This window comes from Heterodontus francisci, chromosome 32 (genome assembly GCF_036365525.1).
Source record: "Heterodontus francisci isolate sHetFra1 chromosome 32, sHetFra1.hap1, whole genome shotgun sequence".
In the NCBI taxonomy this organism is placed as follows: domain Eukaryota; kingdom Metazoa; phylum Chordata; class Chondrichthyes; order Heterodontiformes; family Heterodontidae; genus Heterodontus; species Heterodontus francisci.
Window position 1 is genome coordinate 56669633 of NC_090402.1, and position 20915 is coordinate 56690547.

Genomic DNA, 20915 nt, shown 5'->3' on the forward strand with positions numbered 1-20915 from the left:
GTCATTAATATAGAGTGTAAATAGCTCAGGTCCCAGCACTGATCCTTACAGCACCCCACTATTCACTTGAAAGTGCCCCATTTATACTCACTCTCTGCTTCCTATCTCTTAAACAATCCTCTATCCACACTAATTTATTACTCCAACACCATGAGCCCTGATCTTGCCTATTAATCTTTTATGTGGCACCTTATCGATTGCCTTTTGGAAATCCAGGTCTACCACACCTACTGGTTTCCCTTTATCTACCCTACCAGTTACATCCTCAAAAAACTCGAATAAATTTGTCAAACAGGATCGCCCTTTAGTAAAACCATGCTGACTAGTTCTAATCATACTATGCTTTTCCAAGTGCAATGTTAAGACATCCTTCATCATAGTTTCCAGCATCTTCCCAACGACTGATGTTAGGCTAACTGGCCTGTAGTTCCCTGTTTTCTCTTCACCTCCTTGAAAAGCGGCGTAACATTTGCCAACTTCCAATCTGACGGGACCATTCCTGAATCTAAGGAATTCTGGAAAACGATAGCCAGTGCATTCGCTATCTCTGCAGCTTTCTCTTTTAGAACCCTATGATGTAGGCCAGCTGGTCCTGGGGACTTGTCAGATTTTAGTCCCTCAGGTTTGTCCAATACTTTTTCTCGCCATCAATATCCTTAATTTCCTCACTGTTTTTATCCCCTAGGTTACTGCCTATTTCTGGTATGGAACTTGTGCCTTCTACTCTGAAGACAGACACAAAATACTGATTCAATGCCTCTGCCATTTCCTCATTCCCCATGATGATTTGTCCTGTCTCTACCTCCAAGAGACCAACATCTACTTTAGCTACTCTTTCTTTTTATGTACTTATAAAAGCTCTTACAATCTGTTTTTATATTGCTGGCTAGTTTACTCTCATATTCTATTGTTTCCCTTTTTATCAACTTTTTGGCGGTCCTTTGCTGTTTCTATAACACTCCCAATCCTCAGACTTACTACTATTTTTTGCAACATTGTAAGCCTCTTCTTTTAGTCTAATACTCTCCTTAATTTCCTGAATGAGCCACGGATGGGTCTTTCTGGACGAGTTGTTGTTTTTGAACAAAATGTATTTTTGTTGAACCCTTTGAATTGTTTCTTTAAATGTTTCCCACTGTTCATTTACCGCCATACCTTCCAGTCTATTTACCCAATTAACCTTAGCCAGTTCTCCCCTCCTTCGTAATTGGCTTTGCTTAAGTTTAAGATTCTTGTTTGTGATTGAAATGTGTCACTTTTAAACTTACCATGAAATTCAATGGTATTATGATCACTATTTCCCAGTGGATCTTTTACTGTGACATTGCTTATTAACCCTGCTTCATTACGCAATACGAGATCTAAGTTGGCTTTATCCCTAGTTGCTTCGACAACGTGTTGCTCCAAGAAACTGTCATGAAAGCATTCTACAAATTCATCTTCTAGACCACTGTTGCCAATTTGATTGTTCCAGCCTATATGCAGATTAAAGGCCCCCACAATTAATATATTACCTTTTTTATATGCTCCAATAATTTCCCATTTAATGTTCTGTCCTATAATATAACTACTGTTAGGAGGCATATAAATTACTCCTACCAGTGTTTTCTGACTCCTGCTAGTCCTAATTTCCACCCAAACTGATTCTACTTCATGATCTTCTGAGGCCAGAACCCTTTTTATAAATGTCCTTATGCCATCCTTCACTATCAGGGCAACCCCTCCTCCTTTGCCATTCTGTCTGTCTGTCCGAAATATTGTGTACCCTGGAATATTTATTTCCCAACCTTGATCTCCTTGTAACCATGTCTCAGTAATGGCAATTAGATCTAGATCATTAACCTCTATTCGTGCCATTAGTTCATCTATCTTATTACAGATGCTTCATGCATTCAGATAAAGGAACTTTAATTTCATTTTTTTACCTTTATTCCCTGCAATGACCTTATTTGCCAATGTACAATTTTTGTTAAACTCTCTGCCCCTTCCTGTGCCATTCTGTTGGGAGTTACCCACATCATTATCCTGCTCCGATGCCCTGACCGCTCTTTTTGAATTTCTAAATTTCCCTTTACCCAACCCCTCCGCACCACCCCTGTTAATTTAAAGCGCTGTACACAGCCCTGGTTATGTCATTGGCCAGGACACTGGTTCCAGCCCGGTTCAAGTGAAGCCCATCCCAACGGAATAGCTCTTCCCTGAGTACTGATGTCAGTGCCCCAAGAATCGAAACCCCTTCTTCCTACACCACTCTTTGAGCCATGCATTTAGTCCTCTAATCTGCTTGACCCTGTGCCAATTTGCATGTGGCTCAGGTAACAATCTGGAGATGATTATCTTTGATGTTCTGCGTTTTAGTTTGAACCCTAACTCCTCAAATTCTCTGAGCAGAACATATGAGCTGAGCTGCACAGCCGGCAGGGCTGAGGCAGAGAGTACGGTTCCAGCAGGTGCAGGGGAGGTGGATTCATAAATCCCGGTGCTCGTAGGCCACAGACACACCGTGTGTGGAGCCAGGAGACAAAATCAACAGCTAAATCACAACAAATAACAAGATAAAGTCCCAGCTGCGGCTTTCACTCTGGCTCAAATCTCAAAAAAGAGCCGAGAGCAGAAACTGTCCCAAAATCCAGGAGAGGCAGGCAACGTCTTGAAATGGAGGAGAAATGGAGACTTGTCAGGGAGCATCTCTAAATGGTACTAAAACTGGGACAGGGCAGGGAACGTCTCTAAATCGAGGAGAAATGGAGACTGGTCAGGGAATGTCTGCAAATGGAGGAAAAATGGGGACAGGGCAGGAAGCCATCTTCAGCCAGAAGTGCCAAGTGGATGATCCATCTTATCTCTTCCTGAGGTCCCCAATCTCACATCAATCCAATTCACTCCATGTGATATCAAGAAATGACTGAAGGCACTGGATCCTGCAAAAGCTATCAGCCCTGACAACATTCTGCCACTGGTGCTGAAGACTTGTGCTCCAGAACTAGGCACACCCCTAGCCAAGCTGTTCCAGCTACAACACTGGCATCTACCCGACAATGTGGAAAATTGCCCAGGTTATGTTCTGTACACAAAAAGCAGGACAAATCCAATCCGGCCAATTATCGCCCTATCAGTCTACTCTCAATCATCAACAAAGTGAGGGATGGGGTCACTGACAGTGTTATCAAGCAGCACTTGCTCAGTAATAACCTGCTCACTGATACTCAGTTTGGGTTCCGCCAGCCAGGGCCACTCAGCTCCTGACCTCATTACAATCTTGGGCCAAACATGGATAAAAGAGCTGAACTCCAGGGGTGAGATGAGAGTGACTGCCCTTGACATCAAGGCAGCATTTGACTGAGTATGGCATTAAGAGCACTAGCAAAACTGCAGTCAATGGGAATTGGGGGGAAAACTCTCTGCTGGTTGGAGTCATACCTAGCACAAAGGAAGATGATTGTGGTTGTTGGAGGTCAATCATCTCAGTCCCAGAACATCACTGCAGAAGTTCCTCGGGGTAGTGTCCTAGGCCCAACCATCTTCAGCTGCTTCATCATTGACATTCCCTCCATCATAAGGTCAGAAGTGGGGATTTTTCCTGATGATTGCACAATATTTCGCACCATTCGCAACTCCTCAGATACTGAAGTGGCCCATGTCCAGATGCAGCAAGACCTGTAGTTAGCACTGCAGCCTCACAGCTCCAGCGACCCGGGTTCAGTTCTGGGTACTGCCTGTGCGGAGTTTGCAAGTTCTCCCTGTGACCGCGTGGGTTTCCGCCAGGTGCTCCGGTTTCCTCCCACAGCCAAAGACTTGCAGGTTGATAGGTAAATTGGCCATTGTAAATTGCCCCTAGTGTAGGTAGGTGGTAGGAGAATTGAGGGAGGTGGGGATGTGGTAGGGAATATGGGATTAATGTAGGATTAGTATAAATGGGTGGTTGATGGTCAGCACAGACTCAGTGGGCCGAAGGGCCTGTTTCAGTGCTGTATCTCTCTATTCTCTCTATCTACCTGGACAACATCCAGGCTTGGGCTAATAAGTGGTCATTTGCGTCACACAAGTGCCAGGCAATGACCATCTCAAACAAGAATCTAACCACCTTCCCTTGATATTCAATAGCATTACCATCACTGAATCCCCTACTCTCAACATCCCGGGGGTTACCATTGAGCAGAAACTGAACGGGACCAGCCACATAAATACTGTGGCTTAAGAGAAGGTCAGAGGCTGGGAATTCTGTGGCGAGTAACTTCCCTCCTGACTCGCCAATGCCTGTCCACATCTACAAAGCACAAGTCAGTGCATGGAATACTCTCCACTCGCCTGGATGGGTGCAGCTCCAACAACACTCAGGAAGCTTGACACTGTTCAGGACAAAGCAGCCTGCCTGATTGGCACCCCATGCACCACCTTCAACATTCACTCCCTCCACCACTGATGCACAGTGGCAGCAGTGTATACCATCTACAAGATGCACTGCAGCAACTTACCAAGGATCCTTCGACAGCACCTTCAAAACCCCTGACCTCTACCACCTAGAAGGACAAGGACAGCAGATGCATGGGAACACCACCACCTGAAAATTTCCCTCCAAGCCACACCCAATTCTAACTTGGAACTATATCGCCATTCCTTCACTGTCACTGGGTCAAAATCCTGGAACTCCCTTCCTAACAGCACTGTGGGAATGCAGTGGTTGAAGAGGGCAGCTCACCACTACCTTCTCAAGGGCAATTAGGGCTGGGGAATAAATACTGGCCCAGCCAACGATGCCCACGTCCCATGAGCAAATGAATAAAAAAAAAAAGGAGAAATGGAAATGGTCAAGGAGCATCTGTAAATGGACGAGAAATGGAGACTAGGTGGGCTGGGAAGTTACAAAAACACCTCGTGTAAGCTGCAAAACCATTCAATAACCTCCAGGTGCCACATTTGCATTTGCTGCCATCTTGGTGTGGGATTACCAAGTGGGTGGGGCCTCATTCCATCGTCCCAAGTGTTCCTGCGCCCGGGAGAGAAAACTATTGGCCATTGGGGTCATGTGTGTATCCAGCAATGGCAGTGACTGAAGCATACGCAGTGTGGGTGGTGGAGCCGGACAGAGGTGGTTGTGTTGGATGCGTAGCGGGTGAGAAATCGCCGAGTGCAGGAGAGGAATGGAGAGGGAGAGGGGAACCAATGTGTGTAGAACTGAACCCAGCCAGAGTCAGCACGTTCAGTAGAGGAGAGGGAGGGGAACCAGTGAGTGTAGAACTGAACCCAGCCAGAGTCAGCACATTCAGTAGAGGAGAGGGAGGGGAACCAGCGAGTGTAGAACAGAACCCAGCCACAGTCAGCACATTCAGGAGCAGAACACAAGAACATCAATAGGAGCAAGAGAGAGCTAGTCGGTCCTTTGAGCCTGCTCCATCATTTAATAAGATCATGGCTGATCTTCTACGTCAACCACACTCCTGCATTATCCCCATATTGCTTGATTTCCTCTACTATTGAAAAATCTATCACTCTCAGTCTTGAATATACTCAATGACTGACTATCCACAGTTCTCTGGGGGGAAGAATTGCAATCCTGAGTGAAAAATGTCTCATCTCAATCCTATATGGCTGAAGTCTTACATACATAGTCTTTCTACACTCCACAGTGAGGGGAAACATCGTCTGAGCATCTACTTTGTCAAGCTCCTTAAGAATGTTATATGTTTACCTGAGATTACCTTGAATTCTTCTAAACTTGAGCAAATAGGTCCCACAGGTACGAGGTCCTTGCTACCTGTGCGGATGAAGAGAAGGACTGCAAGGTGGATGAGTGGACTGACCACAGCACCATGGTGAAAGATGCCATTCCAGTGGGAGGAGTGAAGAGGAATGTGGTAGTGATGGGAGACAGTATAGTCAGGGGGGTAGATACGGGAGCTCTGACGGCTGTGTTGCCTGCCCAGTGCCAGGCTTAAGGACATCCTCTCGCAGCTGGAGAGGAACCTGGAGTGGGAGGGGGAGGATCCAGTTGTCATGGTCCATTTGGGAACCAATGACAAAGATAGAACCAGAAATGACGTTAACTCTGCTTCTCTCTCCACAGATGCTGCCAGACCTGCTGAGTATTTCCAGCATTTCTTGTTGTTATTTCAGCTCAGCTCACGCCCCGCCCCCAACTCGACCGGCTGATTGACGACAGCTCCGGACCAATAGGAAGAGGGGCGGCGGGGCCGGAGGACCGAGCAGATAGTGGGTCCTCCAAGCAGTCGCAGCGAGTGAGGGGCGGGGCTTGTGGGCGGGGCCGCCCAGACCCTCCAGCCCTGCCCACTTTGCTAATATTCAGAAACTGCAGTCAACGACCCAGACATTTCAGGTGAGAGGTGACCGGCTTGAAGTATCGAGTGCGCAGGCGTAGTGCGGCACAGCGATTGGAGCATGCGCAGTAGGAGTGATGGCGCTGGACAGGTGTTTGAGTCGCATCTGCAGTTGGTAAGCGGCGGCGGAGGAGGGAGCGATGGAACTGGTGGCTGGAAGGCTTCAGAAACACCCGGTGTAGGCCTCAACACCTCCAGGAAGAAGCTTTCGGTCCCGCAATTGCACCGAGCGGGGCGGCAGCTGTCGGACTTCTCCAGGTGACAGGTCCGGGTTAATGGCCGCCATCTTTCCAGCTCTTTTTGGAGGAACTAAGGATTAATAAACTGTAACATCAAAGGACAAAGCTTTAAAGGAAACTTAGCTCCGTTATAAAAGGGCCTGGGGGAGGGAGGAACCATTTGGGACAGGGCAGGAGGTTACCCCCTCCCCCACTCCCTGGTTCCACAAAGACTGGGCCACAACTGGGGCAGGGCTGGCTCAAGGTGCAGGAAGCTGCTCGGCTGAGCTGTGGACTGGGAGGAGTGGGGGGTTTGACTGACAGGCCTGGGGAGGGGGATATCAGGGCAGGTACACACACTGCTTCCCCTTTTCCTCCTGGGATGTTTTACTGGAGCCGTGTTGGTGAGTGTTTCGAAACTCTGCCTCCCTATCCCAGTAATGTAGTTGGTTTGGAGGTTTCTGCGAGTGTTGGACTATATTGCCTCTCCTCGGGACGATGTGCAGCAGGGCGCATGTGTGACCATACTGGGCCGGGAAGCACGAGGAGAGAATGTTGTGAATGTCTATCATGGACTGACAGTTTTTGTAAACTCCTTTTACAGGAGCTTAGAACGGGAGGATTTGTAAATGGGAAACTCAAACCAAACATCACATCAAGATTTGACAGTCGCTCAACTCATCAAGACCTGACTATCATTGGCCTTTGAACATTGAAGGAAAAGGTTTGTCTGTTCAGACTGTGGCAAAAGATTTCAGGTATTATTATGTCTGGAAAAACAAAGCCCTGGTTAGTTCACACTTGCAGCACTGTGTTCAGTTCCAGGCACACTGCTTAGGAAGGAATTATTGGCCTTGGAGGGATTGCAGTTTAGATTTACCTGAATGATACCTGGACTCCAAATGTTAAAATACCAGGAGCAATTACACAAATGTTTAAGGTGCGAGGGGCAAAGTTTAGAGGGGATGTGCGAGGCAAGTTTTTTTTTTACACGGAGGGTGGTGAGTGCCTGGAACTTGCTGCCAGGGGAGGTGGTGGAAGCAGATACGATAGCGACGTTTAAGAGACATCTTGACAAATATATGAATAGGAAGGGAATAGAGGGATATGGGTCCCGGAAGTGCAGAAGGTTAGTATAGGCAGGCATCAAGAACGGCGCAGGCTTGGAGGGCCGTATGGCCTGTTCCTGTGATGTACTGTTCTTTGTTCTTTGAGTCAGTGAATCATTACAGCACAGAAGGAGGACATTCAGCTTTTTGATTCTGTGCCAGCTCTCTGTAGAACAATCTAGTCAGTCCCCTTCCTGCATCCTATCCCGTATCCTGCAGGTTTATTTCCCTCAAGTGCCCATCAAATTTCCTTTTGAAATCATTGACGGTCTCTGCTACCACCACCCTCGTAGGCGCTGCGTTCCAGGTCACAAACAGTCGCTGTGTTAGCAAAAAAACTTCTTCCATTCATCCCTCCTGTATCTCTTGCCCGAAACTTCAATCTGTGTCCTTTCGTCCTTGTCCAGACAGCGAAAGAGAACAGTTGTTTTCTTTGTCTACCTTATCTGAACCTCTCATAATTTGAACATCACCATCAAATCTCCCCACCTTTGCTCCAAGGAGGACAGCCCCAGCTTCTCCTACTTGCACCATCTAAAGGACCTTCATATCCTTCCTAAAGTGTGGTGACCAGACTGGACGCAGTACTCTAGTAGTGGCCTAGTCAAAGCTTTATAAGGGTCCAGCATAACTTCCCTGCTTTTGCATTCAACACCACTGTTTATGAAGCCCAAGTTGCCAAATGCTTTGCCAGCTACTCTCTCATAGGTCCTGCCACCTTCAACGATCTATCCCTCTGTCCTTGCACACTGTCTAGAACTGTGCTATTAAGTATATACTGTTGCTCCCTATCCCTTCTGCTATAATGCATCACTCACGATGTGGGTTATAGTCCCTGGAATTTAGAAGGTTCAGGGGTGATTTGATCAAAGTTTTCAAGATACTAATTGAAACAGAGGGTAGATAGAGAGAAACTATTTCCAATCATTGGGGAATTTTGTACTAAGGGGCATGACCTAAAACTTTGACCCAGAACTTTCATAAATCTACCACGGGCCCTGTAAACCCTGAGCATTAATCCACCCAGGCCGTGTAAACTCGAGCAATAATCCAACCCTGGGCCCTGTAAACTTGAGCATTAATCTACCCCTGGGCCCTGTAAATCTGAGCGTTAATCCAAGCCTGGGCCCTGTAAATCTGAGCATTAATCCAAGCCTGGGCCCTGTAGATCCGAGCATTAATCCAAGCCTGGGCCCTGTAAATCTGAGCGTTAATCCACCCCTGGGCCCTGTCATCCCGAGCATTAATCCACCCCTGGGCCCTGTCATCCCGAGCATTAATCCACCCCTGGGCCCTGTCATCCCGACCAATAATCCACCCCGGGCCCTGTCGTCCCGAGCATTAATCCACCCCTGGGCCCTGTCGTCCCGAGCATTAATCCACCCCTGGGCCCTGTCGTCCCGAGCATTAATCCACCCCTGGGCCCTGTCGTCCCGAGCATTAATCCACCTCTGGGCCCTGTCATCCCGAGCATTAATCCACCCCTGGGCCCTGTCATCCCGAGCATTAATCCACCCCTGGGCCCTGTCATCCCGAGCATTAATCCACCCCTGGGCCCTGTCATCCCGAGCATTAATCCACCCCTGGGCCCTGTCATCCCGAGCATTAATCCACCCCTGGGCCCTGTCATCCCGAGCATTATTCCACCCCTGGGCCCTGTCATCCCGAGCATTATTCCACCCCTGGGCCCTGTCATCCCGAGCATTAATCCACCCCTGGGCCCTGTCATCCCGAGCATTAATCCACCCCTGGGCCCTGTCATCCCGAGCATTAATCCACCCCTGGGCCCTGTCATCCCGAGCATTAATGCACCCCTGGGCCCTGTCATTCCGAGCATTAATGCACCCCTGGGCCCTGTCATCCCGAGCATTAATGCACCCCTGGGCCCTGTCATTCCGAGCATTAATGCACCCCTGGGCCCTGTCATCCCGAGCATTAATGCACCCCTGGGCCCTGTCATCCCGAGCATTAATGCACCCCTGGGCCCTATCCCGAGCATTAATGCACCCCTGGGCCCTGTCATCCCGAGCATTAATGCACCCCTGGGCCCTGTCATCCCGAGCATTAATGCACCCCTGGGCCCTGTCATCCCGAGCATTAATGCACCCCTGGGCCCTGTCATCCCGAGCATTAATCCACCTCTGGGCCCTGTCATCCCGAGCATTAATGCACCCCTGGGCCCTGTCATCCCGACCAATAATCCACCCCTGGGCCCTGTCATCCCGAGCATTAATGCACCCCGGGTCCTGTTATCCAAACATTAATCCATCCCTGGGCATTGTAAATCCGAGCATTAATGCACCCTGGGTCCTGTAAACATGAGCATCAATCCACCCCTTGGCAGTGTAAACCTGAGAATTAATCCACCTCTGATCCTTTTGTACAATCTGTATTGATGATTTAGCTGAAGAGGCAGAGAGTAATGCGTCTAAAGTTGTTGTTGAAACAAAGTTTGGTCAAAATTGCTAAAAATAGAAACATATTGTCGAAGCTTTTTGTCTTGCAGCCATCAGGGCAATCACAAGAATAACCAATGTAAGGGAAAACAACTTATTCTGCTTGAGAAGAGAGTGCTGATTGGTTGGCAAATGCATTCTGATTGGCAGAAGTGTTGCCACGGCGAATGCACCAGTTTACGGTGACTGACAGTTAACTGCCAAGCTTGGTTATTCTAGCGATTGTCCTGATGAGTGCAAGATGAAAAGCTTCAACAACATGTCTCTATTTTCAGCAATACTCAAGTTCTGTCCTACTAAATGACTATTTGGTCAAAATGTAAACTGTGAGGAGGACACAGGCTGCAAAGTGATGTAGACAGGTTAAGAGAGTGGGCAGCAAGGTGGCAGATGGAGTATGATGTAGGGAAGTATGTGATTGTTCACTTTGGTCGAAGGAATAGAAAAGCAGAATACATTTTAAAAGGTGTGAATCTTGTAAATGTTGATGCTCAGAGACTTGGGTGAACTTGTACAAGGAACATAAAAAGTTAGCATGCAGGTACAGCAAACAATTAGGAAGACAAATGGTACATTGGCCTTTGTTGCCAGGGGGTTGGTGTTCAGGAATTATGAAGTCTTGCTACAGTGATGTGGGGCCGGAATGGTTGGCATCCTTCCATCTACGAAAGATGATGGACATGCAGCAAACAATCCATTTAGGTGGGGTGTCTTGTCTTGGTGCACCTTTGCGAATGGCTGTGAAGGCCAATTCTTGAGAAGCAGGTTCTGCCACAAGTGTCGCACATGAATCTGCCATGTGATATTCTAAGTTGTTTTTGGCATTGCCGTCTGTTGCCAAGTTGCCGTAGCAACTGGTCATCATGGTAGTGTACGCCAGACCACAGGATGTGTCCATTTCTGTCTTTCGCCAGCTCGTGACTCCCAGGTGTGATAGTCGAGATTTAGGGCCTTCATGTCACGGTTGCAGGAGTCCTCACCGGTTGTAATCTCTGGATTACTCCCGGTACCACGTGCTAGTGAGTATAGAAATAGGAGGATAGAGCAGATGAATGCGTGGCTGAAGGGATGGTGCAGGAGGGAGGGCTTTAGTTTCCTGGATCACTGGGTCAGTTTCTGGCGAAGGTGGGACCTGTACAAGTTGGACGGGTTGCACCTGAACCAGAACGGGACCAACATCCTTGCTGGGGAGGTTTGCTAGTGCTGTTGGGGGGTGTTTAAACTAATTTGGCAGTGGGATGGGATACAGAGTGGAGGTACAGTAGGGGGTGATGCACAGCCAAATATAGAAGAGAAATTAAGTCAGTCTGGAAGGTAGAGCAAATATAGACCTGTTAAGGCACAAGCGAATAGTGCAAGGCTGGATTGCATCTACTTTAACGCAAGGAGTCTTACAAGTAAGGCAGATGAATTGAGGGTGTTGATTAACACATGGGAAGATGGTTTTGCTATCACCGAGACATGGTTGAGGGAGGGGCAGGACTGGCAGCTCAATATTCCAGGGTATAGAATCTTCAGGCATGACGGGAGGGGGTGGGGGGTGTAAAAGAGGAGGTGGCATTGCACTATTGATCAAGGAGTCAATTACTGCAGTAAGGAGGGATGATATCTCAGAAGGTTCCTCAAATGAGGCCATATGGGTAGAACTTAAAAACAAAAAGGGGGCAATCACTTGGCTGGGAGTGTACTACAGGCCTCCAAATAGTCAGGGAGACATAGAGGAGCAGATACGTAGGCAAATCTCAAAGAGGTGTAAAAATAATAGAGTAATAATAGTAGGGGATTTCAACTTCCCCAATATTAACTGGGATAGACTTAGTGCAAAAGGCTTAAAGGGGGCAGAATTCTTAAAGTGCATACAGGAGAGCTTTTTGAGCCAGCACGTAGAAAGTTCTACAAGAGAAGGGGCGGTACTGGACCTAATCTTAGGGAATGAAGCTGGACAAGTGGTAGAACTTGTCAGTGGGGAAGCACTTCAGGAATAGTGACCATAACTCTGTAAGATTTAAGGTACTTTATGGAAAAGGGCAAAGATGGACCGGAAATAAAGGTACTGAATTGAGGGAAGGCCGATTTCAATATGATAAAACAGGATCTGGCCAAAATGGACTGGGAGCAGCTACTTGTAGGAAAGTCTATATCAGACCAGTGGGAGTCACTCAAAAAGGAAATAGAGTTCAGGGCCAACATGTTACCGTAAATGTGAAGGGTAGGACCAGCAAGTCCAGGGAACCCTGGATGTCAAGGGATATAGAGGATTGGATAAGGGGGAAAAAAAGGAGGCTTCTGGCAGGTTCAGAGGGCTGAAAACAGCAGAGGCCCGAGAGGAGTATAGAAAGTGTAGGCGGGTAATTAAAGTAATTAGGAGAGCAAAGAGGGGGCATGAAAAACACTGGCGGGCAAAATAAAGGAAAATCCCAAGGCGTTTTATAAGTATATTAAAGGCAAGAGGATAACCCGGGAAAGAGTAGGGCCCATTAGGGACCAAAGTGGCAATCTGTGTGGGGAGCCGGAGGATGTAGGTGAGGTTTTAAATGATTACTTCTCATCTGTGTTCACTATGGAGAAGGATGATGTAGGTGTAGAGATCAGGGAGGGGGATTGTGATGTATTTGTGCAAATTAACATTGAAAAGGAGGAAGTATTTGTGGTTTTAGTGGGCTTAAAAGTGGATAAATCCCCAGCCCAGATGAGATGTATCCCAGGCTGTTATGTGAGGCAGGGGAGGAGGTAGCAGGGGCTCTGACGCAAATTTTCAAATCCCCTCTGCACACAGGAGAAGTACCAGAGGACTGGAGGACAGTGAATGTTTTACCATTATTCAAGAAAGGTAGCAGGGATAAACCAGCTAATTATCGGCTGGTGAATCTAACATCAGTGGTAGGGAAAATATTGGAAAAAATTCTGAGGGACACGATTAATCTCCATTTGGAGAGGCAGGGATTAATCAGGGATAGTCGCATGGCTTTGTTGGGGAGATCATGTCTAACTAACTTGATCGAGGCGGTGACTTGAAGTGCAGATGAGGGTAAAGCAGTTGATGTAGTCTACATGGACTTCAGTAAGGCTTTTGATAAGGTTCCACATGGGAGATTGGTTAAGGAGGTAAGAGCCCATGGGATCCATGGCAATTTGGCAAATTGGATCCAAAATTGGCTTTGTGGCAGGAGGCAAAGGGTGATGGTCGAGGGTTGGTTTTGCGATTGGAAGCCTATGACTAGTGGTGTACTGCAGGGAGTGGTGCTGGTACCCTTGCTGTTTGTACTGTATGTTAATGATTTTGATGTGAATATAGGAGGTATGATCAGTAAGTTTGCAGATGACACAAAAATTGGTGGTGTCGTAAATAGTGAGGAGGAGAGCCTTAGATTGCAGGACGATATAGATGGGCTGGTAAGAAGGGCAGAGCAGTGACAAGTGGAATTTAATCCTGAGAAGTGTGAGGTGATGCATTTTGGGAGGACTAACAAGGCAGGGGAATATACCATGGGTGGTAGGACCGTAGGAAGTACAGAGGGACCTTGGTGCACTTGTCCATAGCTGCACAGGTAGATAAGGTGGTTCGGAAGGCATATGGGATACTTGCCTTTATTAGCCAAGGCATAGAATATAAGAGCAGGGAGGTTGTGATGGACAATAAAAGCAAAATACTGCAGATGCTGGAAATCTGAAATAAAAACAAGAAATGTTAGAAACACTCAGCAGGTCTGGCAGCATCTGTGGAGAGAGAAGCAGAGTTAACGTTTCAGGTCAGAGACCCTTCATCAGTGGTTATGATGGAGTTGTATAAAACGCTAGTTAGGCCACAGTTGGAGTACTGTGTACAGTTCTGGTCGCCACACTATAGGAAGGATGTGATTGCACTGGGGAGGGTGCAGAGGAGATTGACCAGGATGTTGCCTGGGCTGGAGCATTTCAGCTATGAAGAGAGGCTGGATCGGCTCTGGTTGTTTTCCTTAGAGCAGAGAAGGCTGAGGGGGGGACTTGATTAAGGTATGCAAAATCAAGAGCGGCGTAGATAGGAAGAAACTTTTTCCCTTAGCGAAGGTATCAATAGCCAGGGGGCATAGATTTAAGGTAAGGGGCAGGAGGTTTAGAGGGGATTTGAGGAAAACCATTTTCACCCAGAGGGTGGTTGGAAGCTGGAACACACTGTCTGAAGGGGTGGCAGAGACAGGAACCCTCACAACATTTAAGAAGTGTCTAGATGAGCACTTGAAACGCCATAGCATACTAGGCCACGAGCCAAGTGCTGGAAAATGGTATTAGAATAGATAGGTGTTGATGTCGGACACGGACACGATGGGCCGAAGGGCCTGTTTCTGTGCTGTATAACTTTATGACTCCATGACTGTATCCTTGAAGCGGAACTTTGGGCACCCCACTGGTCGTCTGGCCCCAGCTACATCACCATACAGAAGGTCCTTGAGTATGCGGCCATCTTCCGTCCTGCAGACGTGACCAATCCACTGAAGCTGCCTCTGATTGATTAGTGCCACACACCTGGGAGCTCTGCCTTTGAGAGGACTGCAACATTTGTGATTTTTGTCCTGTCAGGATATACCCATAATGTGTCAAAGATGGAAATTACTGAGCTTCCTTTCCTGTAGCTTAACTTGCCCATGTTTGGTGGGACCACACCTGGGATAATTTATTCATTTCTTGGGATGTGGGTGTCGCTGGCAAGGCCAGCATTTGCTTTTGAGAAGGTGGTGCCTTCTTGAACTGCTGCATATCATCTGGTGCGGGTATACCTACAGTGCTGTTCGGGAGAGAGTTCCAGGATTTTTATCCAACGACAGTGAAGGAACAGCAATATATTTCCAAGTCAGGGTGGGTGTGGCTTGGAGGGGATCTTGCAGATGGTGGTGTTCCCATGTGTTTGCTGCCCTTGTCCTTCTCGATGGAAGAGGTTGCAGGTTTGGAAGGTGCTGTCGAAAGAGGTGTGGTGAGTTGCTGTAGTGTATCTTGTAGATGGTACACACTGCTGCTACTGTGTGTCGATGGTGGAGGGAGTGAATGATTGTAGATGGGGTCCTGATCAAGTGGCTGGAATCACTCAGCAGGTCTGGCAGCATCTGTGGAAAGAGAAGCAGAGTTAACGTTTCGGGTCAGTGACCCTTCTTCGGAACTGACAAATATTAGAAAAGTCACAGATTATAAACAAGTGAGGTGGGGGTGGGGCAAGAGATAACAAAGGAGAAGGTGCAGATTGGACCAGGCCACATAGCTGACCAAAAGGTCACGGAGCAAAGGCAAACAATATGTTAATGGTGTGTTGAAAGACAAAGCATTAGTACAGATTAGGTGTGAATACACTGAATATTGAACAGCAGCAAGTGCAAACCTGAAGAAAAACAACCTAAAAAAAACAGTGGGTAAGCAAACTGAACAAACTAAGATGAAATGAAATAAATGCAAAAAAAGATTGTAAAAAATGTTTTAGTTATTTTTTCTTCCTTTTTTTACATTCCTTTTTACATTTTTTACAATCTTTTTTTTGCATTTATTTCATTTCATCTTAGTTTGTTCAGTTTGCTTACCCACTATTTTTTTCAGGTTGTTTTTCTTCAGGTTTGCACTTGCTGCTGTTCAATATTCAGTGTATTCACACCTAATCTGTACTAATGCTTTGTCTTTCAACACACCATTAACATATTGTTTGCCTTTGCTCCGTGACCTTTTGGTCAGCTATGTGGCCTGATCCAATCTGCACCTTCTCCTTTGTTATCTCTTGCCCCACCTCCACCTCACTTGTTTATAATCTGTGACTTTTCTAATATTTGTCAGTTCCGAAGAAGGGTCACTGACCCGAAACGTTAACTCTGCTTCTCTTTCCACAGATGCTGCCAGACCTGCTGAGTGATTCCAGCATTTCTTGTTTTTGTTTCAGATTTCCAGCATCCGCAGTATTTTGCTTTTATTATCCTGATCAAGTGGGCTGCTTTGTTCTGGATGGTGTTGAGCTTCTTGAGTGTTGTTGGAGCTGCACTCACCCAGGCAAGTGGAGAGAATTCAGTCGCACTCCTGACTTGTGCCTTGTCGATGGTAGACAGGCTTTGGGGAGGCAGGAGGTGAGTTACTCGCCACAGAATTCCCAGCCTCTGACCCGTTCTTGTAGTCACAGTATTTATGTGGTTGCTCCAGTTCAGGTTTTGGTCAATGGTAACCCCCAGAATGATAGTGGGTGATTCAGCGATGGTAATGCCACTGAATATCAAGGGGAGATGAATGGATTTTCTCTTGTTAGAGATGGTCATTGCCTGGCACTTGTGTGGCATGAATGTTACTTGCCACTTATCAGCCCAAGCCTGAATGTTGTCCAGGTCTTGCTGCAAAGGAACATGGACTGCTTCAGTATCTGAGGAGTTGCAAATGGTACTGAACATCAACCTTATGTTGGGGGGTAGGTCATTGATAAAGCAACTGAAGATGATTGTGCCTAGGACACTACCATGAGGAACTCCTGCAGCGATGACCTGGGGCTGAGATAATTGGCTTCCAACAACGGCAACCATCTTCATTTGTGCTCTGTATCACTCCAACCAGTGGAGAATTTCCCCCCCAATTCCGTTTGACTTCAATTTGGCTCGGGCTCCTTGATGCCATACTCTGTCAAATGCTGCCTTGATATCGAGGACAATCACTCTCGCTCACTTCTGGAGTTCAGTTCTTTTGTCCATGTTGGGACCAAGACTGTAAATAGGTCAAGAGCTGGATGGCCCTAGCGGAAACCAAGCTGAGCATCAGTGAGCAGGTTGTTACTGTTTAATTGGCGCTTGATAGCACTATCGACGACACCTTCCATCAGTTTGCTGATCGCGATAGACTGATGGGGCGGTATTTGGCCAGATTGGATTTGTCCTGCTTTTTGTGGCCAGGACATAGCTAGGCAATTTTCTACATTGTCAGGTAGATGCCAGTGTGCAGTTTTGGTCTCCATAATTTAAGGAAGGATAGACTTGCGTTGGAGGCAGTACAGTGAAGGTTCAGTAGATTTTTTTTATTTGTTTGTGGGATGTGGGCATCGCTGGCTAGGCCAGCATTTATTACCCAATCTTAATTTCCCTTGAGAAGGTGGTGGTTAGCTGCCTTCTTGAACCGCTACAGTCCTTCGGGTGTAGGTGCACCAACAGTGCTGTTAGGAAGGGAGTTCCAGGATTTTGACCCAGTGACAGTGAAAGAATGGTGATATAGTTCCAAGTCAGGATGGTGTGTGGCTGGGAGGTGATTTTGCAGGTGATGGTGTTCCCATGTACCTGCTACCGTTGTCCTTGGTGATACAGGTCGCGGGTTTGGAAAGTGCTTTCGAAGGAGCCTTGGTGAGTTGCAGCAGTGAACGGTGGTGAAGGGAGTGAATGTTGAAGGTGGTGGATAGGGTGCCAATCAATTGGACTGCTTGTTCTGGATGGTGTCGAGCTTCTTGAGTGTTGGTGCTGTACCTATCCAGGCAAATGGAGAGTATTCCATCACACTCCTGACTTGTGCCTTGTAGATGGTGGACAGGCTTTGGGGAGTCAGGAGGTGAGTTACTCGCTGCAGGATTCCGAGCCTCTGACCTGCTCTTGTAGCAACGGCATTTATATAGCTACTCCAGTTCAGTTTCAGGTCATTGGTAACCCCCAGGATGTTGGTAGTGGGGGACACTGCAATCGTAATGCCATTGAATCTTAAGGGACGATGGTTAGATTCTCTCGTTGGAGTTGGTCATTGCCTGGCAGTTGTGTGGCGCGAATGTTACTTGCCACTTCTCAGCCCGAGCCTGGATATTGTCCAGTTCTTTCTGCATTTCTACACGGACTGCTTCAGTATCTGAGGAGTCACAAATGGTGCTGAACATTGTGTAATCATCAGCGAACATCCCCACTTCTGACCTTATGCTTGAAGGAAGGTCATTGGTGAAGCAGCTGAAGATGGTTGGGCCTAGGACACTACCCTGAGGAACTCCTGCAGTGATGTCCTGGAGCTAAGATGATTGACGTCCAACAACCACAACCATCTTCCTTTGCACTAGGTATGACTCCAACCAGCGGAGAGTTTTCCCCGTGATTCCCATTGACTCCAGTTTTGCTAGGGCTCTTGATGCCATCCTCAATCAAATGCTGCCTTGATGTCAAAGGCAGTCACTCTCACCTCACCTCTTGAGTTCAGCTCTTTTTCCCAAGTTTGAACCAAGGTTGTAATGAGGTCAGGAGATGAGTGGCCCTGGCAGAACTCAAACTGAGCATCACTGAGCAGGTTAATGCTAAGCAAGTGCTGCTTGATTGCACTGTTGATGACACCTTCCTACTGATTGAGAGTTGGCTGATGGGGCGGTAATTGGCCGGGTTGAACTTGTCCTACTTTTTGTGTACAGGACATACCTGGGCAATTTGCCACATTGCCAGGTAGATGCCGGTGTGTAGCTGTACTGGAATAGCTTGTCTAGGGCGTGGCAAGTTCTGGAGCACAGGTCTTCAGTACTATTGCCGGAATGTTGTCAGATTCCATAGCCTTTGCAGTATCCAGTGCCTTCATTTATTTCTTGATATCACATGGTATGAATCAAATTGGCTGAAGACTGGCATCTGTGATGCTGGGAACTTCAGGAGGCGGCGGAGATGGATCATCAACTCGGCACTTCTGGCTGAAGCTTGTTGCCAATGCTTCAGCCTTATCTTTTGCACTGATGTGCTGGGCTCTCTCATCATTGAGTATGGGAATATTTGGGGATCCACCTTCTGCAGTTAGTTGTTTAATTGTCCACCACCATTCAGGACTGCAGAGCTTAGATCTGATCCGTTGGTTATGGGATTGCTTAGCTCTGTCTATCGCATGCTGCTTACACAGTTTGGCACGCAAGTAGTCCTGGGTTGTAGCTTCAGCGGATTGACAACTCAGTTTGAGATATGCCTGATGCTGCTCCTGGCATGCCCCCCTGAACTCTTCATTCAACCAGGATTGATCCCCCAGCTTGATGGTAGTGGTTGCGTGGGAGATATGCTGGGCCATGAGGTTACAGTTTGTGGCTGAGTACAATTCTGCTGCTGCTGATGGCCCACAGCGTCTCATGGATGCCCAGTTTTGAATTGCTAGATTTGTTTGAAATCTATCCCATTTAGCACGGTGGTAGTGCCACACAGCATGATGGAGGGTATCCTCAATTGGAAGAGCCCAGTCTACCAGTGCGAGATTGGACTGTGCTCTGAGCACGGACTGAGGCGGAACAGCCTAGAGGAGTCCATGGGCCATGGATATATTCAGTGCGAGTGGTTGCAGCCCCTGTCGATTGACCTGAAGGGGCTGCTCCTCAACACAGCACAGAAGGAGGCTAATTGGTCCATCGTGTCCGTGGGGCTGACAAGTAGTCATCCAGCCTAATCCCACTTTTCAGCTGTTGATCCGTAGGTTAGGGCACTTCAAGTAAACATCCAAGTATTTTTTAAATGTTACTGCCTGTACCACCCTCCCAGGCAGTGAGTTTCAGATCCCCACCACCCTCTGGGTGAAAACATTTCCCCTCAAATCCCCTCTAAACCTCCTACCTCTTACCCTGAATCTATGCCCCCTGGTTATAGACTCTCAATTAAGGGGAATAGGTCCTTCCTATCTAAACCCCTCACAATTTTATATACTTCAATTAGGTCTCACCTCAGCCTCCTCTGTGCTAAAGAAGAAAACCCTCGCCTATCCAATCTTTCCTCATGACTCAAATTCTCCGGTCCAGGCAATATCCTCATCAATCTCCTCTGTACCCTCTCTAATGCAATCACATCTTTCACTCAGTGTGGAGGGGGGTGGGGGTGGGTAAGTCGGAGGATATTCTTCTGGAGCTGCTCTTGGACATGGTTAAAACAGCAATGTGTAGGTCCAGGATGCAGAGGGACTATGTTGGGAATGGGGATGTCACTCTGACTGCTGGCCTCTCTTCTGTGGTCTTGTCTGTGCCCTGGTGGCCCTGGAGAGGGAACACACTTGATACCTTCTGCAACCGGTGGATACCTCAGAGTACAGTGTCACACATAGCCACTGGGAACAACATTCTGGTTCAGTTGGACAGGTTCCCTTTGTTTTTGTTGCGACTTCGTTGCTAATTTTGACTTATTTTACTTTGACTGGATCACATGTTTGGGGGAACAAGAAAGGAAAGAATGTTCCATAGAAACTAGAATTGTCTGTTCTGAATTTCTATCCTGGACTGACAGTGATGACTTTTGTAAACTACTTTTACAGGATATTAGGGGAGGATTTGCAGACTGGAAACTCAAACCAAACATCACATCAAGATCTGACAGAGTCACTCGATTCATCAGGACCTGAATATCATCAGCCTTTGAATGTGGAAGGAGAAATGTTTGTCTGTTCTGTCTGTGCAAAAAGATTTTAAACGTCATTGTGACTGGAAAAACACCGAGACACACACACCCGAGTGAGAGTGTTCCTGTGCACTGACTGTGGAAAGATCTTTAAGCAGCTACACAGACTGAAAAATCATCGCACCTTTCACAGCGGGGAGAAAACAGAGACATGTTCTGTGTGTGGATGAGGCTTCAACTGATCATCCAACATGAGGAGACACCAGGACACCCACACCAAGGAGAAACCATAGAAATGTGGGGACTGTGGAAAAGGAATCAGTTACCCATCTGACTTGGATGTTCATCAATGCACTCTCACTGTGAAAAGGCCATTCACCACTTCCGTCTGTGGGAAGGGATTTGCTGAGTCATCTGCTCTGCTGACACACACCTGTGAGTTTACATTGGGGAAGAGTCTGTTCACCTGCTCTGTGTGGGAAGGGATTCACTTGTTCATCAC

The 20915-nt window shown here is 47.3% G+C and overlaps 1 protein-coding gene across 1 annotated transcript in view; it reads left to right on the forward strand.

Moving 5' to 3' along the window:
- LOC137347829 (zinc finger protein 850-like) overlaps positions 1-20915 on the forward strand; it is a 53095-nt gene that overhangs the window by 29869 nt on the left and 2311 nt on the right. The window lies entirely within an intron of this gene.